The sequence below is a fragment of the Haliotis cracherodii genome, unplaced genomic scaffold (genome assembly GCF_022045235.1).
Source record: "Haliotis cracherodii isolate W230 unplaced genomic scaffold, xgHalCrac1.p SCAF_12, whole genome shotgun sequence".
Classification (NCBI taxonomy): domain Eukaryota; kingdom Metazoa; phylum Mollusca; class Gastropoda; order Lepetellida; family Haliotidae; genus Haliotis; species Haliotis cracherodii.
Window position 1 is genome coordinate 40,630,023 of NW_027266267.1, and position 24,484 is coordinate 40,654,506.

The 24,484-nt window shown below is 37.0% G+C and overlaps 1 pseudogene; it reads right to left on the reverse strand.

Moving 5' to 3' along the window:
* Positions 1 to 240: 240 nt before the first annotated feature.
* The window catches only part of LOC139457896 (scavenger receptor cysteine-rich domain-containing protein DMBT1-like), a 76,509-nt pseudogene continuing 52,265 nt past the window's right edge, over positions 241 to 24,484 (reverse strand).

Consider the following 24,484-nt stretch of genomic DNA (forward strand, 5'->3'; position numbering starts at 1 on the left):
TATCTTTAGCTCGTCTCTTGGTCCTAGACAAAAAGGTGAGCAAGCTGAAGATGCAACGTCAGGTTACCAATGTCAGGCTGCATGAGCTGCAGACGTGTTGGAAAAACACAATGTATAACATGTTTTCACAAAGTATACACAAGCAACCATGACAACGACAAGCAAATATTAAATGTACGGTATCATGGAAAGGAATAAAAGGAAGAACAAAGTAAAACAAAATATCAGAGAGGTACACATCTACATACCTGTCCACACAGCCTTAAATCCCTTTCTATTCCAATGACTTGTAGTAAACACAACCCGGTAGTAGACAGCTGACTGGACAATGTAGCCCTGTCTGTCTCCACTAAGAAGGACAAGAAGGTTGCTGGAGGCGTCATAAACCTGCAGTTTACAAAAGGAGGACTGAGTCCCTATTGACTACATTCCAATTTGCCTGGAAACTAACTGTAGGCAAATTCGGATTGAAAAACACTCCTACAGATTCTTACATGTGTAGATACTATAATGATCAAAATAAAAATATAATATATGAATAAAATATTAACATATTATGATTTTCGCAATACATACTAAAACCTAAACTATCGGGAACATGTCCGTTACTCTTGTTTTCAGTAACAGTTATTGTTTAATATAACAAAACATTAAACACACTCATAATGATTACAGGATAAATACATAGTTAACCAATCAACAAAGCTCCAGGAAACACATCTCGAAATATGTTTACACAAGCAATGGGCGATGTTTTCCAATTTATGTTCCCTTCACTAACCCCAAAATTGCGTTGACCCAGCCTGTCCAACCTTAAGCTGACAGAACATATCGCATGTAGCATCCTTGTAAGCGATATGTGTTTCTGTAACACTTATAGATGGCTACCTAGTGCAGCCTTCACCTTTATTGGTAACGTTCATTTCGCTGGTGTATGGGCAGTTTATCTTTTCGCCCCTAAACAATGCTAATCTATTGTCATGTCTGTCCTCCGGTGATACATCACGGATAACCAGGTTTGCTTACCTAGAACAGTAAACCATTCTAAGTCGTTTTGCCCTTAAATTTCACACTTTTAAACATGATACATAGTGTAGTATGTGTCCATGGGTACGTCGTATTATCGGTAATAAGAATACATGCATGCATTCAGCGCAGTGGTTACAGACGGTGGTACGCAAACTTTGAAGCTCACATGTATGCTGCATGTAAAGTCGGTCAGATAATTGTGAATTGTGACAGCAACACGTATTTAGTAGGAATATAACTGAGGAATTGAGAAAATAAACGTTCAGGAGATTGTGAAGTAACAGGTACTAACAAATTATGTAATAAACAAATATCCAAAATAACAGAGATGGACATAACTGAAATCATGTTTGTATTTGTAACATACATGGTTGGAGATTGTCCGGATGATCGGTGTCTGTTTTCTGTCATAATGCTATTTCTAATGTGTAATCATAAACCCTTGAAATTTCTTCCTATGTTCTGTCTGTAAAAGTATTTTCTGAAAGAATCATTGATCTGATATTTTAATTGCACGCTTCGTTTCATTTTGGTTCTTATTGCTTTTCAAATAACATACATGTTTACATACCTTGACAACATCATACACTTCCACCGTTATGAAATCTTCAAACACGAGAGTGACCAGTGTCTCTCCTGCATCAATGATGTAGGTACAGTACAGGTAGTTGCCGTAATTGCCAGGATAGTTTGGTGAGGTGAAAGAACCAGAGGAGTCTGTGTAGCGCTCACCGCATCCTGAAATAGAAACAATAAGGCTTGTCTGTATGTGGTTGTTCCTAATGTTTCTTCTTATCAAGAAATTCGAAAAATCAAAGAAATCCAAAACTGTTGAATAGGTGAAAACGGTCGCCCAAAACGTAACAAAATCTCTTTAGATGTAGAAAGATATATTTCTCTCTGCCAATTATAGCATATCAAGAATAAGTTATTCAAAGTTTAGAGGCAGTAGATTTAGAGTTTAGGCTTAATGTTGATATTGAAAGATATAAAACATATCCCCATGCAGAAAGGTTTTGTCATTATCTCACCAAAGAAAATAACTTTACTTAGGATGACTTACATGCCCTACATATGTGTGACAGATAAACTGCTTTCAGAAATTCCAACTTCCACGCATATCTTAAAGCAAATCTGTGAGATGCTTTAATTGTACTATCACCTGTGAAAACACTGATATATTACAATAAACTTTTCTGTAGTTTTGCAACACTGAATAACTTAAGTTTGTCTGTCTGTAGATGTATATCTGTGACCACAAACCTATGCTGATGTTGCACCTTCGGGATTAAAATATTAGAGGACTATGGCTTCTGATATGAAACAAAACGTATGTCTGTCATGTTTAAGATCTGCCAATTCACATGACAAATAAACAGTGAATGATAACACTGGCCCAAATCAACAACTCTGAACATTAGGCCACATGCACGCAGCAGTGACCAGGAATAACTTTCTGTAACTGTTACCCTGTTACCCTGTTGGCAACAGGTGACGAAGGGGGCAGAGGCTGAGCTTGATACCTGTAGTCGTTGTGCAGAGTTGCTTCTCTCAGTTGTGCAAGGAACTACTGATCATGAATTTGAATCAAATATTTGAACATAACATAACCCTGTTTCACTTTTGACACGCCCTGGTGAAACTAGATACTGCTCTAACCAGCGTAAGTACCAACTGACACACTCGCCATGTTAATATAAACGTGCAAAATGTAACGATTTGGACATCAGACGCCTTTTCATCATTCTCAATTGTTTCACAATTTCACAAAATGACATCTAGATAAAACCTGATAATTTAATATTAGCAAGACCGTTTAGTTTCAAGAATGCTTCCTGAACTAATATGAAACCAAGTCACATGACGCAAACAAGGAAGAATACTTTGAGAGGGTGGATTATATTTACCTTCTTGTTTCTATATATAATTCAGGCTTCTTTAAGAATTAAATAGTCATCATAATAAACAGATAGAATCAAAGTAAGTCAAAATTCTAAATAACAAAGAGCAGTCCACAAAATGAGGTAAAGGTCGCAACATTATTTTGGACTTTCCAAAGAAACCTTTCAAGAAAATTCAATAAATTCCATACAGGGCAGTGCTTTTGCCTCTTTAGGGACATTTGGGACCTAGATATTAAAAGATTAAATGTTATGAATACTTTCCATAACAGCCTTCAAGCATTCATCAACCCACTGTTTTGCTGGTTATGCCATACCAAGTTTAGGTAGTCGAACAGCGTTAACGAAATTAATAGATGAATTGTTAAGAATACTTAACAGATTTCGAGCAGTAGCCAAGCCACTATTTTGCTATAACAATAAAGTTGACTCCCTGTTTGGCCATCCAATTGATGTGGCTACCCAGACAGCAGCCAAGCCAACCAATACAAGTTAAACAATGTTTAGTTTGTTTTTCTTTTTTATTGTTCGTTATATATCCAAAGAAGATGAGAGGTAACAAGTGCAAAAGTGAGCGTTGCTCACTAATACCCCCGACCCGCCTAAATCAGTAGTTACAAATTAAATAGCTAGGATAGGGTTAGCCTTAGGGTTTGAAAAATTCATAAAAAAATGGAAAATTAATAAAAACATTTTTATTTTTTTTTGGACTGCACCCCTCCATATGACACAGATTATATGTACAAAGTTTGAGATGAATCCACTGAATAGTTTAAGAGAAATCGCGCAGACAAAGTTTCCGAAGGACGGTAGGGTTTGAAAAATTCATAAAAAAAATGGAAAATTAATAGAAGCAATTTTTTCTTTTGGCTGCATTCCTTCATATGACACAGATTATATGTACTAAGTTTGAGATGAATCCACTGAATAGTTTAAAAGAAATCGCGCTGACAAAGTTTTTAGACGGACGTTAGGGTTTGAAAAATTCATAAAAAAATGGAAAATTAATAAAAACATTTTTTTCTTTTGACTGCACCCCTCCATATGACACAGATTATATGTACTAAGTTTGAGATGAATCCCCTGAATAGTTTAAGAAAAATCGCGCGGACAAAGTTTTCGGACGGACGGACGGAACCTTGGTATAACTATATATAAGGTATAATAAGTATAATGCCCAGTTATGGGTTTAAACAGTTCAACACCATTAGATAACCTAACCATTTCAAGTAAGACTTGCCTTTTATTAACCAATTAGTCTCGCACCAGTCATTCAGAAAAATATAAACCTGAGAACTTATAGAAGTATTGCGTCCGGATCGGCCAGCAGTGTGAACAATACAGAAGTCTTTTGCTACATTTTTACAAAGAAAGACTTTTTTCGAGAAAAAAAAAGATACATGTTACCAATAGAAAGATTACTTGGCGCAACGTACTCTGAAGTCTATACATTTTGTGAGACGGGATTTCCAAAAACGTATTCACATTGTAGGCATAGTTTTGCAATAATTTATATTTTGCTAGAACCACTGTGTGAGCCGTTTTCACATTCTTTCTAAAGTTCGAAAGAATGTGTCGTATCCAACCATGGATAATTTAATAAACCCACTCGAAAAACGAATCAGATAGGTTGGGATGAGGTTCAACAGCTTCTGGTTTATCATCGACCAACTAGACCGATATTTTAGACATTTTGATAATTAATCAGCAAACTGCTGAATCTTAATCGAGTGGTTTTGCTGGGACAAATGTCATAAGAACATGTTCATGGTTTCACCCTTCTTTGTTTCGACATTCTTAAACATCACTAACAAATTGTAATATTCTATAGGCCATTTTTGGAAGGCAATCAGTCAGTGTTCTACAAAATGAACTGATCTGTTACCCCGGAATCATTGCAGTGTTTATCGAGATATCATTAACAGTAATGAGGTAAAGACTGCTACTTTTAACTGGGAACCTATCATGTGATGTCCTGTGGCACGATATTTCAAACAAAGTCAATGCCAATGTTCTGGAGATATCTAGCAGACATCAGACATGGGCTTGATACACTGGACGTATGTTGGGAACCGAATCGTGATCATCGGCGTGACGGGCGAACACAATAACCATTAGGCTAGCCCACCATCACACTTCCATTTTGACGTTCTGGAGAATGTCTGCTCAAAAACAAACAAATTGGTCAATTGCTTCCCACTACCCTGTAAATCATGTCAAGTTCGAAATCATCAATATTGGGCAAGACACTCTGCCACCAAATGTGATACAAATCAATTCAGATGTTCTGTAGGGGTCAACCCCATTGCTCAAATCGAAGTAGTCCACAGCTCATTTCGGACTAGTAGTTATTGTTACATGGATTTTAGTCCCTAAAGATTTTCACTAGCCTCGGACTAAAGATGTACTGGCCGTGTCTGTGCCTGTATTCTGGATATATTGGACAAAATGAATGCATTCCATACAATTCCATCAAGATCATCATTATCTGCAAGACACCTTGGCACCAACTAGGCAAACTTCAAACTTACCTTCCCACCTTCCCACCTAATATAGATGTGTTCTCCAAACGCACGTCTTGAAATATTTCACTAAGAAAAAAGGTCAGGTCGCCTCTTTCATTCAATGTCTGTGCACTTTCAAAATAACCTTTCAACACACCCAAATATAACTCACATTAACATAACTGTTTGCTATTTTTTTTTATTTCGTATGATTCGCATAAATGTTCAGCTTTCAGGAGTTTTTGTACCTCAAAAAGGAAATCCCACAAGTTAAAAAAGCGTCAGCCAAATATTTTAGCAACCGTAACGGCCACCCGTTGAGCATGTAGTCCGATATTTCTTTTTAATGTTACCCTTTTTTTCACATTTGATCAAACAGTTTTGATTTGTTGATGACAATGAGAACACTCAAGTTCCTCAATTTCTGTAGGCCCGTGAAGATCCGGGGTAGAATAGGTCTTCAGTAACCCAGGCTCACCGTAAAAGGCGATTATGCTTGTCGTAAGAGGCGACTAACGAGATCGGGTGGTCAGGCTTGCTCACTTGGTTGGTGCATGTTATCGATCCCAATTGATATTAATCACTGGATTGTCTGGTCCAGACTCGATTATTTACAGACCGCCGTCATATAGCAGTAATATTGCTGAGTGTGGCGTTACACAAATTCAAACCAAACAAATTTCTGTTAATTAGCAACTTTTGGTGTAACTTATTTCAGCATGTTTTAAATCAAACTTCGTACTACACCTCTACTGTTCACTGAACGTGTTCACTAAGTTTGAAAAGAATGCAGTAGTTTTCAAGTTATAGGTCGCACAAAAATGTCCTTGGAAGGATGGACAGATGGACGGAATTCCTTCATATCACTATATATTACACAAATCTTGATTGTTACATTATTGAAAGGATGCAACGGAATACGCTTCATGATTCTCTAATACTCTTACACTCCTTTTGAAAGATCAAACTTAGTTTTCCAAAATATCATGATTTCATTTTTAATTCATCTCATGTTAATTCCTTGGATAAATTTCCGCCAAGTACATGGAACTTAATTACATCCAAAATGAAATTCAGATCACCAAAGTTATTTACAATATTGCGAGTTTATCCATCATTGCTGAAACCAAAAGGACACATATCTTTCCCTTGCCAAATTCAAAACAAGGAGCATATAGGGCATGTATCGGACTGGAGGACGACGGACGCCACGGTATGGCATAAGCTCACCTTGGTCCTTCGAACCTGGTGAGCTTATAAAAGACATGATTAACTAATTTATCATCTTGACTTGATAACTGTTTGTTGACCTTGGTAGCTCTCACAGTTGTCCTCATTTATTTGTTTTGTATTTTTTGTATCCATGACAGCCACTGTATCGGTATGGATAATCATATATCCAGGGACATTTTCGTTCACGCCACCCAGAATACTGATACAGCCAGTTTCTCCGGTCATGGTTGTTTAACTAGCTGCTTTACAACCATGACTGGTCTTCCGATCCCCCGGTTGACTTGTTCTGGATTTATCTGAGTTCTCCAGCCGTGGTAATATCTCGGTTACAATTTGATTTGTTTGTTATTGATCATAATCCAGGTCTCAGACAGTTTCTTTACTTCGACTCATTCTGAGTTCTTTTCAGAGACTGATGACTTCTTCTTGGTTATGTGTTGCTCCTCGGCGGTTGATTCTTTCCCGAGGGTTAGGGAGAAGCTTTCAGGCCAGTGGCCTCAAACAGGCACTCAACGCTAGGTTATCACTTTAGGATCTTCACTTCCTCTAAACAAACACCTGTCTCTTCCACATGAGGTTAAAATTGACAATGCTAATAGCAGCAGGGTTGACATGGCTCATTATCGCAAATGAATGGCTTCAGGCATTCGTTTGATGATGTGTCAACACATGATTTGGTCGTTTTCTGTAGCCATTATGCTTAGGCTTGTCATGCATTGTTTGACTTTGTGGCCAAGTGTTTGAAGGATATAGTCCAAGAGATGGGAGCGATTTATATCACCAAGAGGTCCCCACTAGTTAATACAAGTTTGAAGAGCGTTCTGATATATTTCTGGTGCAATAATACTTGTGTTGGCACAACAAATTGCAAACATAATCAATGTTGACACTTTTCGTTCATTTCCCTTCCCTCATATTGAAAAGAAACACTGCATAAATTCTATTTACTATGACAGAAATGTGTCAGAAATTAAGATAATATTTTGTAACCATTCAATTAAAAGGTTATTGCGAAATAAGTGACGTTGGTAATATTATAAATGTTGACACAAAGGAGATAACTCTTTCCAATGGTATTCATAAAAGTTGTCATTTGGATACATCTTAAGAAATATGAAAGCACCTCGGGTAAGAATCTTTAGTTAATGGATTATCAGTTAAAACAAGTTCCGTTTGAAGCTATAAAGAAAAGCACAAAAACATTTTTCTCCAAAGAGGTATTTTACAGCAGCTTCAATTTACAATACTTATCCTTTAGCGTACCTTTTAGCAGTTGCAACGAGAATGTCTGCATAAGAAGTTTCATGTCTTATTTTGCCTACACAAAACGTATTTAGTGTATGTGTAACTATGCTAATTAATTTCATATTCATCATATTATATTATACACAATCTGTGTAATGTTAGTGAAAATCTTGATTCTCCAAACATATCTGTTAGGGCATCAGATACAGATGTACTTGTTTTGCTGCTTCATCACTTTCAACGCCTGGAAGGGGGACCTGTCTGGGTTGATACAAGGAACAACTGCAACAACACAAGTCGCTATATCGACATCAATCCAGTTGCTTCTGTAATTGGCAAGGACATGTGTCAAATACTTTCACACGGTGCTACTACACAGCTGCATTCCTTAGAAAGGGAAAGTGTTGACCCTTGTAAATGGTCCAGTTAGCAGATGCCTTCAAGTCAACATTTAAATGTGTAGGCTTGTCACAGACACGACCAGAAAACGTTGTTTCTGGACTTGAAAATTGTGTGTGCACCTTATGTACCAGCTTGGTATACATGTCACTTAGCATCCAGAGAACTAAAGTAAATAGCTTGAATAACAATTTGTGTCATACTAACATGACTCTTAGAGCAGGCAACAATCAAAGGGGTCAGTAACTGTTTGATTTATGGCTTCTAGATAGCCAAAATTTGTATAGTTGAAATACATCTGAAATACGAACATGTGGTCATTTCGATTCTCAAGAAGAATCTCAAGATATTATGAATATGAAATTAATTATCATAGTTACATGTACACTAAGTCATGAAATTTCTTATGCAGACATTCTCATTACAAGTGCTATGAGGGAGGCTAAAGAATAATTATTGTAAATTGAAGCTGCTATAAAATACCTATTTGGATATAAATTTATTGAGAAATGTGTTTGTGCTCGTCTTTATATTTTCTAACAGAGCCTGTTTCTGATAATCTATTAACTAAAGATTCTTATCTTAGGTGCTTTCAGTTTTCTTAAAATGTATCCAAATGACAACTTTTTTATGAATACCAAATCAAAGAGTTATCTCCCTTGTGTCAGCATTTATAATTTGACCTTTGTCACTTATTGCGCAATATCCTTTTGATTACTTTAAATGGAATGGTTAAAATTTATCTTAATTTCTAACACATTTTTGTTACAGAAAATAGAATTTATGCAATTTTTTTAATGCGAAAGGAAGGGAAATGAACGAAAAGTGTCAACATTGACTATGTTTGCAATTTGTTGTGCCAACACAAGTATTATTGCACCAGAAATATATCAGAACGCTTAAGTTTTGTGTATGACTGTGTATGTTGTTGAATTCTATTTATTTTGACACCAAATATTAAAATTGTCTTTTTTAGTTTTGATGAAAACATTAATTTATTTGTAAGTAGTATAAGGCAAAAAAAGTGCTAAGTCACGACTTCAGCGCCCCCTAGTGTGAAAATGGACCATACGATTTTTGTAAGGAAATCATTTTTGGAAAATTGAGCCTTTTTTTGTCTCCGAAACATGCATTTACTTGTTTGAATCTCTTGGGTGAAATCAATCGCTCCCATCTCTTGGATATTCATCAGATTCACACTTGACAATAGTAGGTGACGTTAGAAATTTTTGAACATGCTCAAAAATTTCTGCCGTTGTGCTGCCGGAGCGACCAACGGGATTACAAAGGTAGTACTCCAGTAAGGATTCGTTAATGTCGCTAGAGCACCGGTAGCACCCCGTAATGGATCAGCGGCTCTCCGGTGTACCGTACCGTATCGATGTGATACCGTAGTACGGCCGAATACTTCCAAAGTAGTACCGATGCGACGACGACGTGATAGTGGAGCTCCATCGTCACATCGGTAGTGCATCAGCAGCGCAACGGTATCGTTCTGCTATAGCTCCCGTCAACAGTGGTACGTCAGTATTAACATCGGCGGCGGATCGGTAACAATAAGGTGACAAAAAAGTGGTACACATCAGCTCTTACATCAGTAGGACAACAATAGGACAACGGTATCACAACGGGAACGCCGGTACTACATCGGTATTGCTACGGTCAAATTGATTTTTCAAGTGCTTTCTCGACGGAGCTCCTCCAATTTTCTCACTGTTGTTAGATTTTTGCTCTGGTTTAGTCCTGGTTAGGTACATCGGTAGTGTGTAACAGGCCCTTTACATCACAAGCAAATAAAGACCTAATTGCAATACGCAGGTATCAAAAGAGAGTAGGTGATGTTATTTGTACTGATCTTTTCAAGATTTTTGATGCAATGGTTACACCAATATTGTGCTATGGGTCAGAAATCTGGAGAACAACACATTGTAAAACTACTGAAAATGTTCAGATGAGGATGTGAAAATATTATATATGATAGATATAGGGTACCTCATCAGTGTTATTTAATGTTGAAGTCGCTTGATGATGTTGGTAGAGTCACATGGGCTACACATTTCAAACATTATATTTCAGTTTGGGTTTGGTTTTGTATGGATTAGCCTGGATGTTGGGAAAATTGAAAGTTTTATCAGATTGTTTAAGATAAGATTTCTTGATAATTTTAAACAAAACTGGTATTCTACACTTCACTCTTCTTATACATTTATAACTACACTACTGCCTAAAAGTTCATTCCCCTTACATGCATGGGCAACGCGTTACGCAACTCATGTGCACCCCATTGAACACTTGTGTGGAACCCGTCCGCCACGCCTATGATATCCATGCGCAATGCATTGAAAATGGGTGTGCACCCCGTTTGTCACTCGAGCGCAACGCGTGACATACTCATTACAGGGGAAACAGACTTTTGACTGAAGGAGGACCCATGTTAAGCTGAACTTGGAGGTGGTAACAAGGAGAGAAGTTTTTTGATATCCTGACGAAAAATGTCAATACACATTGTATTATATGTCCTTGCTGATGTCTCATTTTTAGATGTGAGAGTGATGGAAAATATGAGTACTGTTGTGGCTTCTACTTGATGTTTTGCGAAGATGAGAATACATGATCCTGGTAAATGTTATTGCTATTCAAGTGCTTTTTTTAAATTTTGACATTTAACGTCTGCAGTACGACTTTCAGTGATCATGTTTATGAGGTTTGACGGAGCTTTGTTTTTATTGGACCCTAATTACTTTATGATGGTTGGGTCTCTTTGTCAACCTTGTGAAGCATGATGCATATCTTAGCGATTACATGAACGCCATGAACGTTTTAGCGCATGCTCTCACTTCATGCATGGATAGATTTGAGGAGAGTATGGGCAGATTTGAAGACAACGTTTAATGCCAAACTGATAGAGATTCTGGAAGATGTGACGAGGAAAGTGAAGGAGGTGCACGACAGACGAGACAGTATTAAGCATATACAGTGCACAGAGAGAGACGTGCTCAATAGAGAATTCAATGAGCTGAGAAACAGAGTTGTTGGTAGAGAGGAAGACCTCATTAAACTAAACATTGTGGTCATAAATGTTGCAGAAACAGAGGGTGAGAATGTTAGAAATAACGTCAATGCCATGATCAAGGATGGTTTGAAACTGAGAGGTAAAGTGATAGACAAAGCTTTGAGAAAACTTTCGACAGATTCTCTCCACCCAGGGGTGATAGTTGCAAGTCAAATGAGGATAAAAGTTGGGAGATACGTGGAACTATAGTAACGTCTATGTTATGGCCGATCGGCTATGTTATGGCCGATAAAACCCGGCAACAACACCAGTACAAATCAAATCTGAGAACAATAGCTACTGTGGTGGGGGGTAAGCTCACGGTTGCTGCTAACACGATCACGTGATGATAACAAACACACCGACAGAAACACGGACAGAGCGGATCGTGATGACAGTGATATTGACAACCACGATAGAGACAACAGTGCATGAGCACATGACCGTCGGGAGACAGAGAGCAGACGACACAACAGGGACAGAAGACACTGGCTTGATGGAGACAGGAGACCAAGAGAATCCAACTGGAATGGAGGGGACAGGAGATCGCCTGCAACACAGACCAGGGACTCTAATCCATGGAGGGAGGATGGTAGAAGATAGGCAGTCTGTGGGTTCACGAATGTTGCTGGCTGGACACCTGGCATTCTGAACAATAGTCACATGTTACGCCGCGAACTGTTAGAATCCTGTGACTATGATATAGTTGGTGAGCCGAAACTCACCTATGTCGAGAGGTCGAATTGACACTAAATTGATATACATGTTCCAGACATAACAGAACTCTGTTGCATAACCGTGCTAAACATGGATCTGGAGGAGTAGGATTTCTAATTAGAACTCTTTTCGTGGCAGTTTCAAGAGTGTCAGTATTGAAAATAAATCCGAGGAAGGTATACTTTGGATAGAGCTCTCAGACCACAGTAACAGCAAATTTTATGTTTGTGTTTGTTTTCTTCCCCCAGAAAATTCGACAAGGCATGTATGTGCTGCAGACTACCTAGAGACCTTACTGACACAGACACTGGAATTCCAAACATGTGGCACTATTCTCTACATTTGTGGTGACTTTAATAGAATATGTTCGGATATGAGGGATTTTATAGAAGGGATAGACTCAGTGCCTGAGAGACATGTGATTAACTTTGTGACAAATGCACATGTTCGTTGCTTTACTGACTTTCTCATATATGCCAGTCAGTTTATCCTGAACGAAAGGCAGCAGATTTCAAATGAATTTACATATATATCAACTAGAGGCGCTTCAGTCGTCGATTTCTGCCTCATACCATATGAGAACTTGGACGATTATAGTCAGTTTCGGGCATTACGCCAACAGTTGATAGCACAGATGTAGGCCTACTCAGTAAAATTGACCATCGATATTAGAGTGAGTGAGTTGGGTTTAACGCCGCTTTTAACAGTATTCCAGTTATATCACAGCATGTCAGTTTAATGTAGGAGGAAAACCCGAAGTGGTGCAGGTCTCAGACGTTTACCACTTCAGTGAAATCCACGACCACGGGTATGATGCTGACAAACCTAGAGCATAATCGGGGCGAACCGGGATTCAAGCCCACAATCATAGGTTTCTGGCGTGCCCAAGCGACTTGTTATTAGAGTGGACAGTCATGTTTGGTAGCACAACAAGGTTGCTGTTAGGGAGAAGGATGTTGTTTATGTAACTAAGTACTGTACTTCGGATGTACCAGGTGATTTTCTTACATCTTATGGTTGTCGTAACCAATTGAATGATATCATTTTACAACTTGAGGCTTCCACTCACTCCCAGATTGATCTCGATACTTGATCTGACTGGTTAACTGGGTTAGTTCAGAATGAAATGCACGAGAAGTTAGTTCTGGCTCATATGTTGTTTTTGGGAATGGGAGTAATGAAAAGAGGCGACGTGGAAAGCCATGGTGGAATGATAGCCTATGTTTGCTTTTGGAATGCAATGTGTGAGGCGGGAAGAAAGTGGTGTAAATGTAAGCATGGACCCGGCAGAGTGAATCTTAAGCATAGCTTTGTTATGAGGGGAAAGAAGCTTGGTAAGCCTGTTCAAACAGCCAAGCGCGCATGTGTGAGTGAGACTAGCAAACGGCTGGAAAAGCTGTGAAAGCCATGACCGTGAGTTTTGAAAGAAGATAGGTAAAATCCGTGTGGTTGGAAAGAGACAGAAGCAGATTCCAATTAAGTTGGAGATAGTGCTAGATAGTGCTAGATATATCGAAGAGAGATTACTGTCAGTTGCTGAATGGGGATGCTGGTTCTCACAGAGAAATCCGCATACTGACAGACAAAATGATGAAGATGTTCATGTCCTTTTCAATGCAAACATTACAATATTCATAAGAAAGGAGATGTTAGCAATGCAGATAATTATAGAGGTATAACATTAAACAGTATTTTGGGTAAAGTATTTTCGAGTATATTAAACAACAGACTAACGTTATGGGCCAATATGAGGGATGGAATTCCAGAATATCAGGCCGGGTTTAGAAAACACTATTCGACTACAGATCATATTTTTACATTCAATGCAATTATAGAAAAATATTTGATGAAACGTGGGGGAAAACTGTATGTAGCTTTTGTTGATTTCCGGAAGGCTTTTGATTCTGTGAATCGTCATAAACTGTGGGTGTGCCTTAGGAGAGCTGGATTACGGGGCAAAATGTACCTGATTCTTAAAAGTATGTACTCTAATGTTAGGGCGTGTGTGCGTTGTAAAGGTGATTTCACTGACTTTTTTTATTGTCCGCTTGGCTTGAAACAAGGATGCGTATTAAGTCCCATTCTATATTCATTTTTTATTAACGAATTGTGTATAGAAATATTGAATAGTGGCAAACACGGGGTCCAATTATGTCCGGATATTTTAGAATTGTTCTTATTATTGTTTGCTGATGATGTTATTCTTATATCACACTCAGTCTCGGGTCTTCAGAACCAATTAAACATTTTGACTGATTACACTGATGATTGGAAGTTAACTGTAAACTTAGAAAAGACAAACATAGTCGTTTTTGGAAGAGGTGGCCCATTAGCTTCAGTCGAAAAATGGTTATATAAGGGTTCGAGAGTTAAAGTTGTTAGCAAGTATAAATACCTAGGTGTTCTGTTTACCAACACTTTAAGTATGGGTAATCTTGTTAAGGATTTATCTGTAAGGTGTAAAAAAGCCATGGTCATGTTATTGTCAACTTTACCTAAACTCCAGGCTTTATCCCCAAGTATATTTTTTAAATTGTTTGACACACAGATACAACCAATACTTTTGTATGGCTCTGAATTATGGGGTTTTAAACATTTTAACACAATCGAAAAAGTACATCTTCTTGCTTGTAAAATTTTTTTAATGACTGGAGTCAACTCCCCTAATAATATTGTTTACGGAGAGTGCGGTAGATATCCTCTGTACGTTAATTCATATATTCGTTGTATCAGATATTGGCTAAAAATACTTACTATGCACAAACAGCGACTGCCAAGGAAAGATTACAATATGTTATATATAATAATCTGGGTTACACAACTTGGGCATCAAATATTCGGGTACTTTTGTTCTCAAATGGCTTTGGCTATGCTTGGATTTATCAAGGAGTTGGTAACACCTGTATGTTTGTAAATATGTTCAAAGAAAGAATTGTAAATACCTTTTATCAAACACGGATGTCTAATTTAAATGCAAGTAGCAGATATGATGTGTATAGATCATTCAAATCCTTACTGGAGCCTGAAAAAAATTTAAGTGTTCTTTGTAATTTAAATCTTCGTTCAACATTCACGCGTTTTCGTATGGGACTGAATAATATTAGAGTAAATACTGGAAGAAGACAAAATACGTTAAAGCTATGCGTTTGTGTCCATTATGTGATATGGGTGTTGAGGACGAATTTCATGTACTTTATATCTGTGAGTTTTACCAAGATATCCGAAAACGTTTTGTACCCGCTAAATACCTTAAACAGCAATGTACCACATCCCTTAAATCACTTATGTCTAATCAATCTTCTGGTGTAATCTACAGTCTAGCTCAATTTCTCCATCAAGCACTCAATATTCGGCAAGAACTTGTAAATACAAATGTATCCTAGAACGCACATATATGTTGAACGTATGTATACATTGTGTGTATTTATATATAGGCCGAAGGCCTTTCATACAATAAACTTCTTGTCTTGTCTTGTCTTGTGATGTTTGCTTTTGGAATGCAATGTGTGAGGCGGGAAGAAAGTGGTGTAAATGTAAGCATGGACCCGGCAGAGTGAATCTTAAGCATAGCTTTGTTATGAGGGGAAAGAAGCTTGATAAGCCTGTTCAAACAGCTAAGCGCGCATGTGTGAGTGAGACTAGCAAACGGCTGGAAAAGCTGTGAAAGCCATGACCGTGAGTTTTGAAAGAAGATAGGTAAAATCCGTGTGGTTGGAAAGAGACAGAAGCTGATTCCAATTAAAGTTGGAGATAGTGATAGATAGTGCTAGATATATCGAAGAGAGATTACTGTCAGTTGCTGGATGGGGATGCTGGTACTTACAGTGAAATCTGCATACTGACAGACAAAATGATGAAGATGTTCATGTCCTTTTCAATGCAAACATTACAATACAGAGCTATAGACAGAAGTCAGCGTGGCAAGGCGCCTGGCATAGATGGTATTCCTACTGAATGTTTGAAGTCTCAAAATGTAATATCAGCAATGCATAAAATATTAAATGTTTGTTTTAGCACTGGTAATATTCCCACAAAGTAGTCGATGGGAATAATTAACCCAAAACCAAAGAGCTGTACATTGAACCCTTATCGTATAGTTGGTTATTACCCTCTCAAATGACCCGTGAATATTCCGGGGTAGAATAGGTCTTCAGCAACTCATGCTTGTCGTAAAAGGCAACTAACAGGATCCGGTGGTCAGGCTCAACTTGGTTGATACATGTCACCGATCCCAATTGCGTTGATAAATGCGCATGATGTCAATCACTGGATTGTCTGGTCCAGACTCGATTATTCTACAAACCGCCGTCAAATAGCCGCGTTAAACAACAAACAAACAATCAAAACCCTCACAAATGCAATTTATAAGATGTACTGTAACGTCCTTAATTAAAGATTACAATCTGCGGCAGAATCTACCGGCGTTTTGAATGATGCCCAAATTGGTTTTAGAAAATAGAGGTCCACTATTGACCATACTCACACAGTATGTTCAATTATAGAAACAAGAAAAAGTATGAGAAAATCATGGTTTACTGCTCTCATAGATTTTTTAAAAAACCTATGATTTCTGTTAACAGAAATCTGCTATGGCATAAACTTCATAATGTTGGTGTCAATGGAAACATGCTAGTAGCGCTTCAGTCACTTTATCGCAATGTTAAATAAAGTGTGAGAGTAAATGGTATGTTTACATCCTGGTTTGATGTTAATCGTGGCTTGAAACAAGGGTGTTTACTGTTTCCTATAATGTTAACTTTTTTCATCAATGACTGACTGAATGGTATGACTGATTCCAAACTTGACATTGATATTGATGGTACTATTATTTCTGCCTTAGCGTATGCTGATGATATTATTTTATTTGCAGAATCTGAAGATGACTTGAACCAATTGTTACAAATATTGAATAACTTGTGTGAAACCAATGATGCTGTTATTAACGCTGATAAGTCTCATGTTGTATATTTTAGAAATCCTAGCGTCCCAAGAATCACACAACAGGTTTTTATTGGTAGTTCGGCTTTAAGTGGTGTTATCTGTTACAGCTACCTGGGTTTATTGTTGACTGAGCATCTTGATTATAACACAATGGCAAAAACTGCGGACAAATCAGCTAACAGGGCGTTAGGCCTACTTATTTCCAAGTTTAAGACAATAAGAGGTATGCATTTTAGCACTTTTTCTAAGTTATATGACACTTTGGTGTGGTCTGTCTTAGCTACGGCTCTGTATGGGGTAACTGTGATTATCTGCTGTTAATGCAGTACACCACCGGGCCATCAGTTTTTTTTGGGGGTGGGTGGGTAGATATGCACATAATTTTGCTCTGAATGGGGATAGAGGGTGGATACCTCCGATTGTCAGACAGTGGATATGTATAGCTAGAAAATGGTGTCGTTTTAGAAATATGCCTGATCGATTGAATAACTTGTTTTTATGCTTTCAGCCAATCACAAGAACTGGAACTCAAGTTTTTCGACAAAATTCGCCGACCTAAACATACAGCATATTTTCAACGTCACCACTGGTTTAAATACGAAAGATATTTCAAGCAAAATACAAAATGTCCTTATGGAAAAATATCTGAAAAGATGCCAGAATCTTCTATGGAAAAATAATGTCCATACTGGTACAAGTAAATTCCGTACGTGTAGGATATTTAAAGATTGTTATTGCTATGAAGAGCTTTATGCCCCCGAGTTACAGATCTGCCTGTACAAAAAAATAGATGTGGTATTACACCTTTAAGGATCGAAACAGGCAGATGTATTAATGTAAAGGTTGAAAACAGACTGTGCTTTAATTGTAATGATCATCTTGAAGATAAAAAACATGTTTTATTCGAATGTCCATACGATGATCTAAGATCCTCTTTATTTACGGGTATAACGACTAAAATGTCCAACTTTTTAAACCTTTCAAACAATGAGAAATGGTGCGTCCTTTTTAAACATAAGGAAAATGTCACTGCCAAAACCTACTTTTTAATATAACAACGCAGAGAGCTATTGCTTTATGGGTAAAACGTTTTTATCAGTATATATCTTCGAGTTCTGTCTATAACTTTATATGAGTGGCGCTGTATTATCATTTTTAAGTATAACGTCTATTTTAGGCATGTTTGTTAATGATTTTTACACCAGTGTGACGAAAATACAATATCTGTCTGTCTGTCTGTCTGTCTCAGCTACATAGCCTTGACGCTGGTAAAGGGCAGCATTTGATTAAAGAGAGTAGATTATATCACCGAGGATACACTTGAAGGAGACGGTTCTACTAATTACAGTACCACAGGAAGAGACCTGTAGACGTGAGCACAGGGTTGTGTATAAGATGGTCGTTGCATAAAGGCTGCCAGGAGAGGTAAACATTGAGCTAAGCAGTGTTGTTTTCACGGGCTTGTTGAAGAAATTCCCAGCGCTACTGTCAATATATCTTCTACTTGATCTTAGAGACATCATTTTAGCACTTACAATATATATTTTTTCAACGTACATAAATAGTTTACTTGTCATATGTCATGGGTATTTGCCAATTCTATTGAGCTTACAGGCAATAAATGTAATTCATGGTAAATATAAAACGTCTCATGTAAAACATGAAGTAATTACGATAGTAAATAATAATTTTCAAATCGCATTAGAATACAATGAAAACTAGATACATATAAAATCCTAAAGCCTGTATTCCACATTCAGAGGCAGGAGGAAACCTGGATAAATAAAGGGAAGAAGTTTGCCCAAACATATATGTAGAGACATCATCTGAATATGACTATATATGTAAATGTCACGATGCTGTAGCTATCTACACAAACTTTTAAAAGATGGACATAAGGTCACGGAGACGAAGGCTATACCATATTCAATGTTTTAGATCATAACGTACATTATTTGATATAATAAATTCAGTTATTGATGTCTTCAAATCGACTTGCGATATCAGTAAACATTTCATGATATAATAAAATCAATTTTGTGATATAAATTATTAGATTCTTTCTTTGGTATCCATAAATGAATTACTGATATTAAGTGAGGAACAAATTGTGAAAAGGCGCCCAATACATTGTTCTTTGTGGATTGTATTGAGTAACGAGTAGCGATTGCATTATGGTTGTAATGTTAATTGCTGGTCTTTTTTTGGCACCATCATTTCTTTACTAATGAAAAAGTGATGTCAGCTTATAATTAACCAAGGAAATAATACTAACCCGACCTGCATTTATTTATCTCTCTGTCATTATTATCCTTTACATGTGTCTACTTTTAAGTGTGTATACTTATAATATACATTGTTCTGATTAAGGAATGACACATAATCGTAACATATATATACTGTATATACATATAGCTCGCCGGTATTTTGATTCTATAGCACCCGTTACCCCGAATTACTGTGGAACGGTTCACCCTTGTTTTCAGACGTGCTATTCCGACAAATAAGTCAGGTGTGACAGTTATCACAATCTCACCGGTTATAAAGATTTGATACATGCTGACTGACACAACTTGATGGGTCATTGATTAAGACAACAGATCAATACACGCGCTTCCTACCTATTCAGTATGTACGTGTGATTACATGTTTGTTTGGCTGTATGTACCATTACATGTATGAATTTGGTTGGTTGGTTGGTTTGTTGTTTAAAGCCGCATTCAGCAATATTCCAGCTACATGTCGGCGGTCTCTAAATAATCAAGTCTGGAACAGACAATCCAGTGATTGATATCATGAGCATCGATCCACTCAATTGGGATCGATGACATGTATCAACCAAGTCAGCGAGCCTGACCACCCGATCCCGTTAGTCGCCTCTTACGACAAGCATAGTCGCCTTTTATGGCAAGCATGGGTTGCTGAAGACCTATTCCTACCTGGATCTTGAAGAGTTCATGGATGAATGTAAATTATGGGTGTGTATTTATGTATGTATGCGTGCGTTCGTATGTAAATGTATGTAAATGTATGTAAGCCTAAATTACAATATATATACCTATGTCGTTTGAAGCCAGTAATTGTAATGATATATTATAATTAACAAGACGTATAGTTTTCGTGTATAAAGAGACATAAGTGTATGAACCACATATTACCTAATAAAACCATGATCGCGCCAACTTACTACTCAAAGAAATAATTTCTGAACACAAAGCACATTTAGGAAACTTATCATCATATCACATTAGATAAAGTAATTATTTTCATATGTTTTAAAAATATAGATTTCCATTAATTTTGTTACATAATGATCGTGCATGCATATGAACATTTTACATGCAGAAATAAGATTGTCAAACAGGTCAAGGTGACAATATAATTATCTTTCTTAAAAATATTACAGACATTACAATCAAATATCAGGTGCAGTATTATTTAAAATACAAAATAAATCAAACAGAATAATGAATACGAATCTTTCAAAAGTTAATCGCAGTAAAGCATCAGTATAACATCATATCCAGCTATTATGTCAGAAAATAAAGTTGCTGATGTGTAACTGTATGTAAAAGGTTTAAACAAAATGACTTAATAAAGTCCTTCAAATTTATCACATAAAATCTTATTAAGCAAAAAATTTGGTAATTTTACAATCAGTAAAATAAATGGGGTGCAACCATCATAAAAACTGTACTGTATCATCGAAAATATATTATTTGTGTACAGAATTGCAGAATTAGTGTCAAAACATATGTATTGTTGAAAACCAATGGGGGAGTCATTTGAGCCTAGGGAGTTATCTGTCGTTTAGGAAGTCATTTCAGCCTACTCTTGCAGTAAGTCACAAGAGCAGAAACTTCTCTCGCGAGAATAGCAAAGTAAACTGGGGGATTATAGGCTGTTGTGTGAAAACAATGCTTCAGAAAGATCGACGTCCTGTCCCTGTTAAGGCTAGGCTTTACTTCTGTTTTCCTATATTTACCAGGCCCCTTATGCTAACAAATAGCCTAACTGTTTATATTACTATATATGATTTAACTCTAACAAAGCTATACATTACTATTATATCAGGCCTTAATATTTCTCCCTCTGTAACACAACCAATAGGTTCTAGTATTATATTTTATATATCCGTATTTACATATATACATAAATCATTTATAATTTGGAGTCAAAATTGATACCTATAAATCTACTATACTCTATAATACTCTATAATATAATAATCTATAATACTCTATTATAAAATAGAATGGAATGGAACAGAATACAATATGGTTTACATATACTGACTATAACGTCAACGTAAAACCTATAACTGATGATAATGATATGTGACAAATTCCAATTGGTGACATATTGGTGAACTTGGCAAGTGTTGATGAATTTTGATATTCATATTATTATAATCTGTACATACATGTGTGTGTTAAATCATAAATATTCAAAGGGACTGTTCCTTACACCCATCAATATCTTACTAATTGAACATTAGTTTATTGTATGAATTATATAAAGATCTCAAGAAGTATATGTTTTATATTTTGCGTACATGAAAGGGGGGGTTAAGGGAGAAGGGAAATATTATCCTAAAAATATCCAATAACTAGTGGAGGAAATTGGAAATGGCTGAACCTGTAGATAGCATCAAATCCGTGATCATGTTAACGTTTTTCTTAACAGTAAAGAAAAAGAGAAGAAATTTGAAGTGAACTACATTGGAAAATGAGAGAAGAAATTAATAGTCAACGTTTTTTAACATAAAACACTCTCTGGTCGGTAAACACCAGTTGTTATTTTAGTGCCCTAGAAAATCTCCTTCTTCATCTAGTACTGCCAATTTGTCGAGTCAGTTCCCCGTGATTTAGTTCAACGTCTCCAAAATTAAGATCGTTAAAATATTGTACAGTCGTTTGCATCGTCATTATAGTATAAAACACGAGCACGTCCCCAGAAGTTCTTAGCCTACCCCCCTATACTGGATGGCCTCCTAAAAGCAGGATATGTTACCTGATATGGCCGACTTGATTGAGTCCACGTGGTTGTAGAAAGATACCTACTCATGTCTAATATCGCCCCTTTATCGATCAGGACCCCCAAATTGAAGGTAATCATATGTTCACTGTTGAAGGTTTTAATCTGAGGCAAGATCGCGATTTAAAATCCAAACTGTCTTACAACAGCGCAAAGATCAGTTTGTGCAAGTGGAATATGACTCAGGCATGTATTTTGTAAAGTGGATTGTAAGCACCTATGGTCAATGGTAACTAAGGATGCTCTGTGCAGTAGGCCCGGTTGATAAAAAGCATCACAAGAGGTTGTGTTTTACTTGCTGCAGTCATGTTGTTACATATGAGAATAAGCATGTGACTTGCAACTTGCTGCCATGAAAGAATCTGATAAGAATAGCAGTTGCCCTGTCGCCGTCTGCAGGACCTGTATTCCATAATAAAGGAATGCACAGAAGTATTTTCTTGTCTTGCGGATACATCTCTGGCATTTATGCTGGCATGAATTTCATGCCATGTGAAAAGAGGTATAATTCCACAGACTGGAATAAGAAGAATTTCTTGGGATGTTTTTTACATTAAACCATGACTATCTCGTGGTTCAGAATTGTTCAGAATGATGTTTAACATTAAAGATTTGTGACTGTCCTCTTGCTGCTTATTTTACGTAATGTATATAAAATGATTTCATGGATCTGATTACAGGAATTTCTGAATGAAACAGAAATATTGAAGTAAGAAGTTTAATTGACATGTCAATATTACAAGAAAATTCAAGAAAAGCCATGATTGTGGATCACTATACCTTTCTAAATCCTTATCATGAAGTTTTTCATTGTTGTAGAGCAGTCATAAGTGACATTTACAAGCACAAACATTCAGGGTGTAGCAATTATATTTGCAACGATAGTCGCTTGACCAACGTAAGTAAACACATGCAATAACAGTGTCAGATCTATGCAGAATGTTGTCTCTATTTGAACAACGCCACATGTTCATTGGAACTACATTTCCAAAAAATCAAAAATATATCAATACATGTGTTAGTCGTGGTATTTAACAGTTTCTAAAATGTCAACCAACCCATACATTGTGAGAAAGCTAATCAATATGTCAACATTATCAAACAATATGAACATCAAGTGATATTTCAGGCATTTGGTAGGCAACGGATACGTATCAGACAGAAGACCGAACTTTCTCAATACTACTCATTATTACTTACCCTGCACTACCAGCTTCTGTCCACAGTCAGGGATGATTGGTCCCCCTGATCCTGGTGAGCCTCTGTAACACTTGTAATGACCTTCGTCTTCCCAACTTACATCAGAGAGCACGAATCTAAACTAACCAGTCCCCGATGATGACACGTGTCCAATGAATCTCAGTCTAGATGTGAACTTGTCACTGGCAGCTCTGACATCATTGTGGCCTGTGACGTGAAGAAGGCATGTCTTTGTCTCACTTTTACAGACACTGAACTCCCTGGTCCCAGGCTCCGGGAGAGTCCATGACAACGTGGCATAGCTTCCGACCCTGACATGCTCAGCTGTGGGCACTGGAAAAGAGAAAATTTATAAAAGATTGCCAGAGGCAGACTTACAAACATGCAAAGAGTGTGACTTATTTATGAAAGCAACAGCAAACGCAAAACATCACATTTAAGAAAGGTCAATGCTCCAGCAGTGTACCTTGTAACATCCAACTGATAACTGTAAAACATCATATAAATTAACAAAAATGTCAGAGCTTACATTAAAGACACAGTCACAAACACGTGAAACACTCTCTGTATTTTGCATATTTGTACATATTTTATTGTAATGATATTTTGGCCTTTTAATGTAGTAAACATTTACAGCTGTTGTACTCTCCAATGCTTATTTCAGCAGAATATGAACTTAACCTATGTGCTTTTTTTTAATCGACAGTATATTTAAGCCTCAGCTTCAACAATAATTAGTTCCGGTGTATTATAGGTAGGCTGGGTCATTCTAGAATGTTTTCTGTTGTTTCTTTGTTTAAGTCACCTTACACCTGATTGTTCGAGTCTAGACAACCTAGCATTCGGCATTTCACACCAACCTTGACACCTCACCGTATTGAGTGACTGCAACCGTCCTGGATTTTAAGTTGATCACTAAGATCCTCCTGACAAGTTAGTGATATATTATAAACGTATTATTATGTATTTAAAATAAGGTATTCAGTTACTTTATGACACTGTTGTAATATTTATCTAAATTGTCAGTTGTTACGCATCAATTCACAAATTAACACAGAAATTTGTACGAACAAGAACTTAGTGTGAAACCAGTACAAACAACAAATGTATTACAAAATTACCTAGGTTTACAAATCAATACAAATTACTGCACAGCAAATACAATGGCAGTATACAATAGAGTGGCAGTCCCAATTCAATGACAGTATAGAACATGATGCCACTGG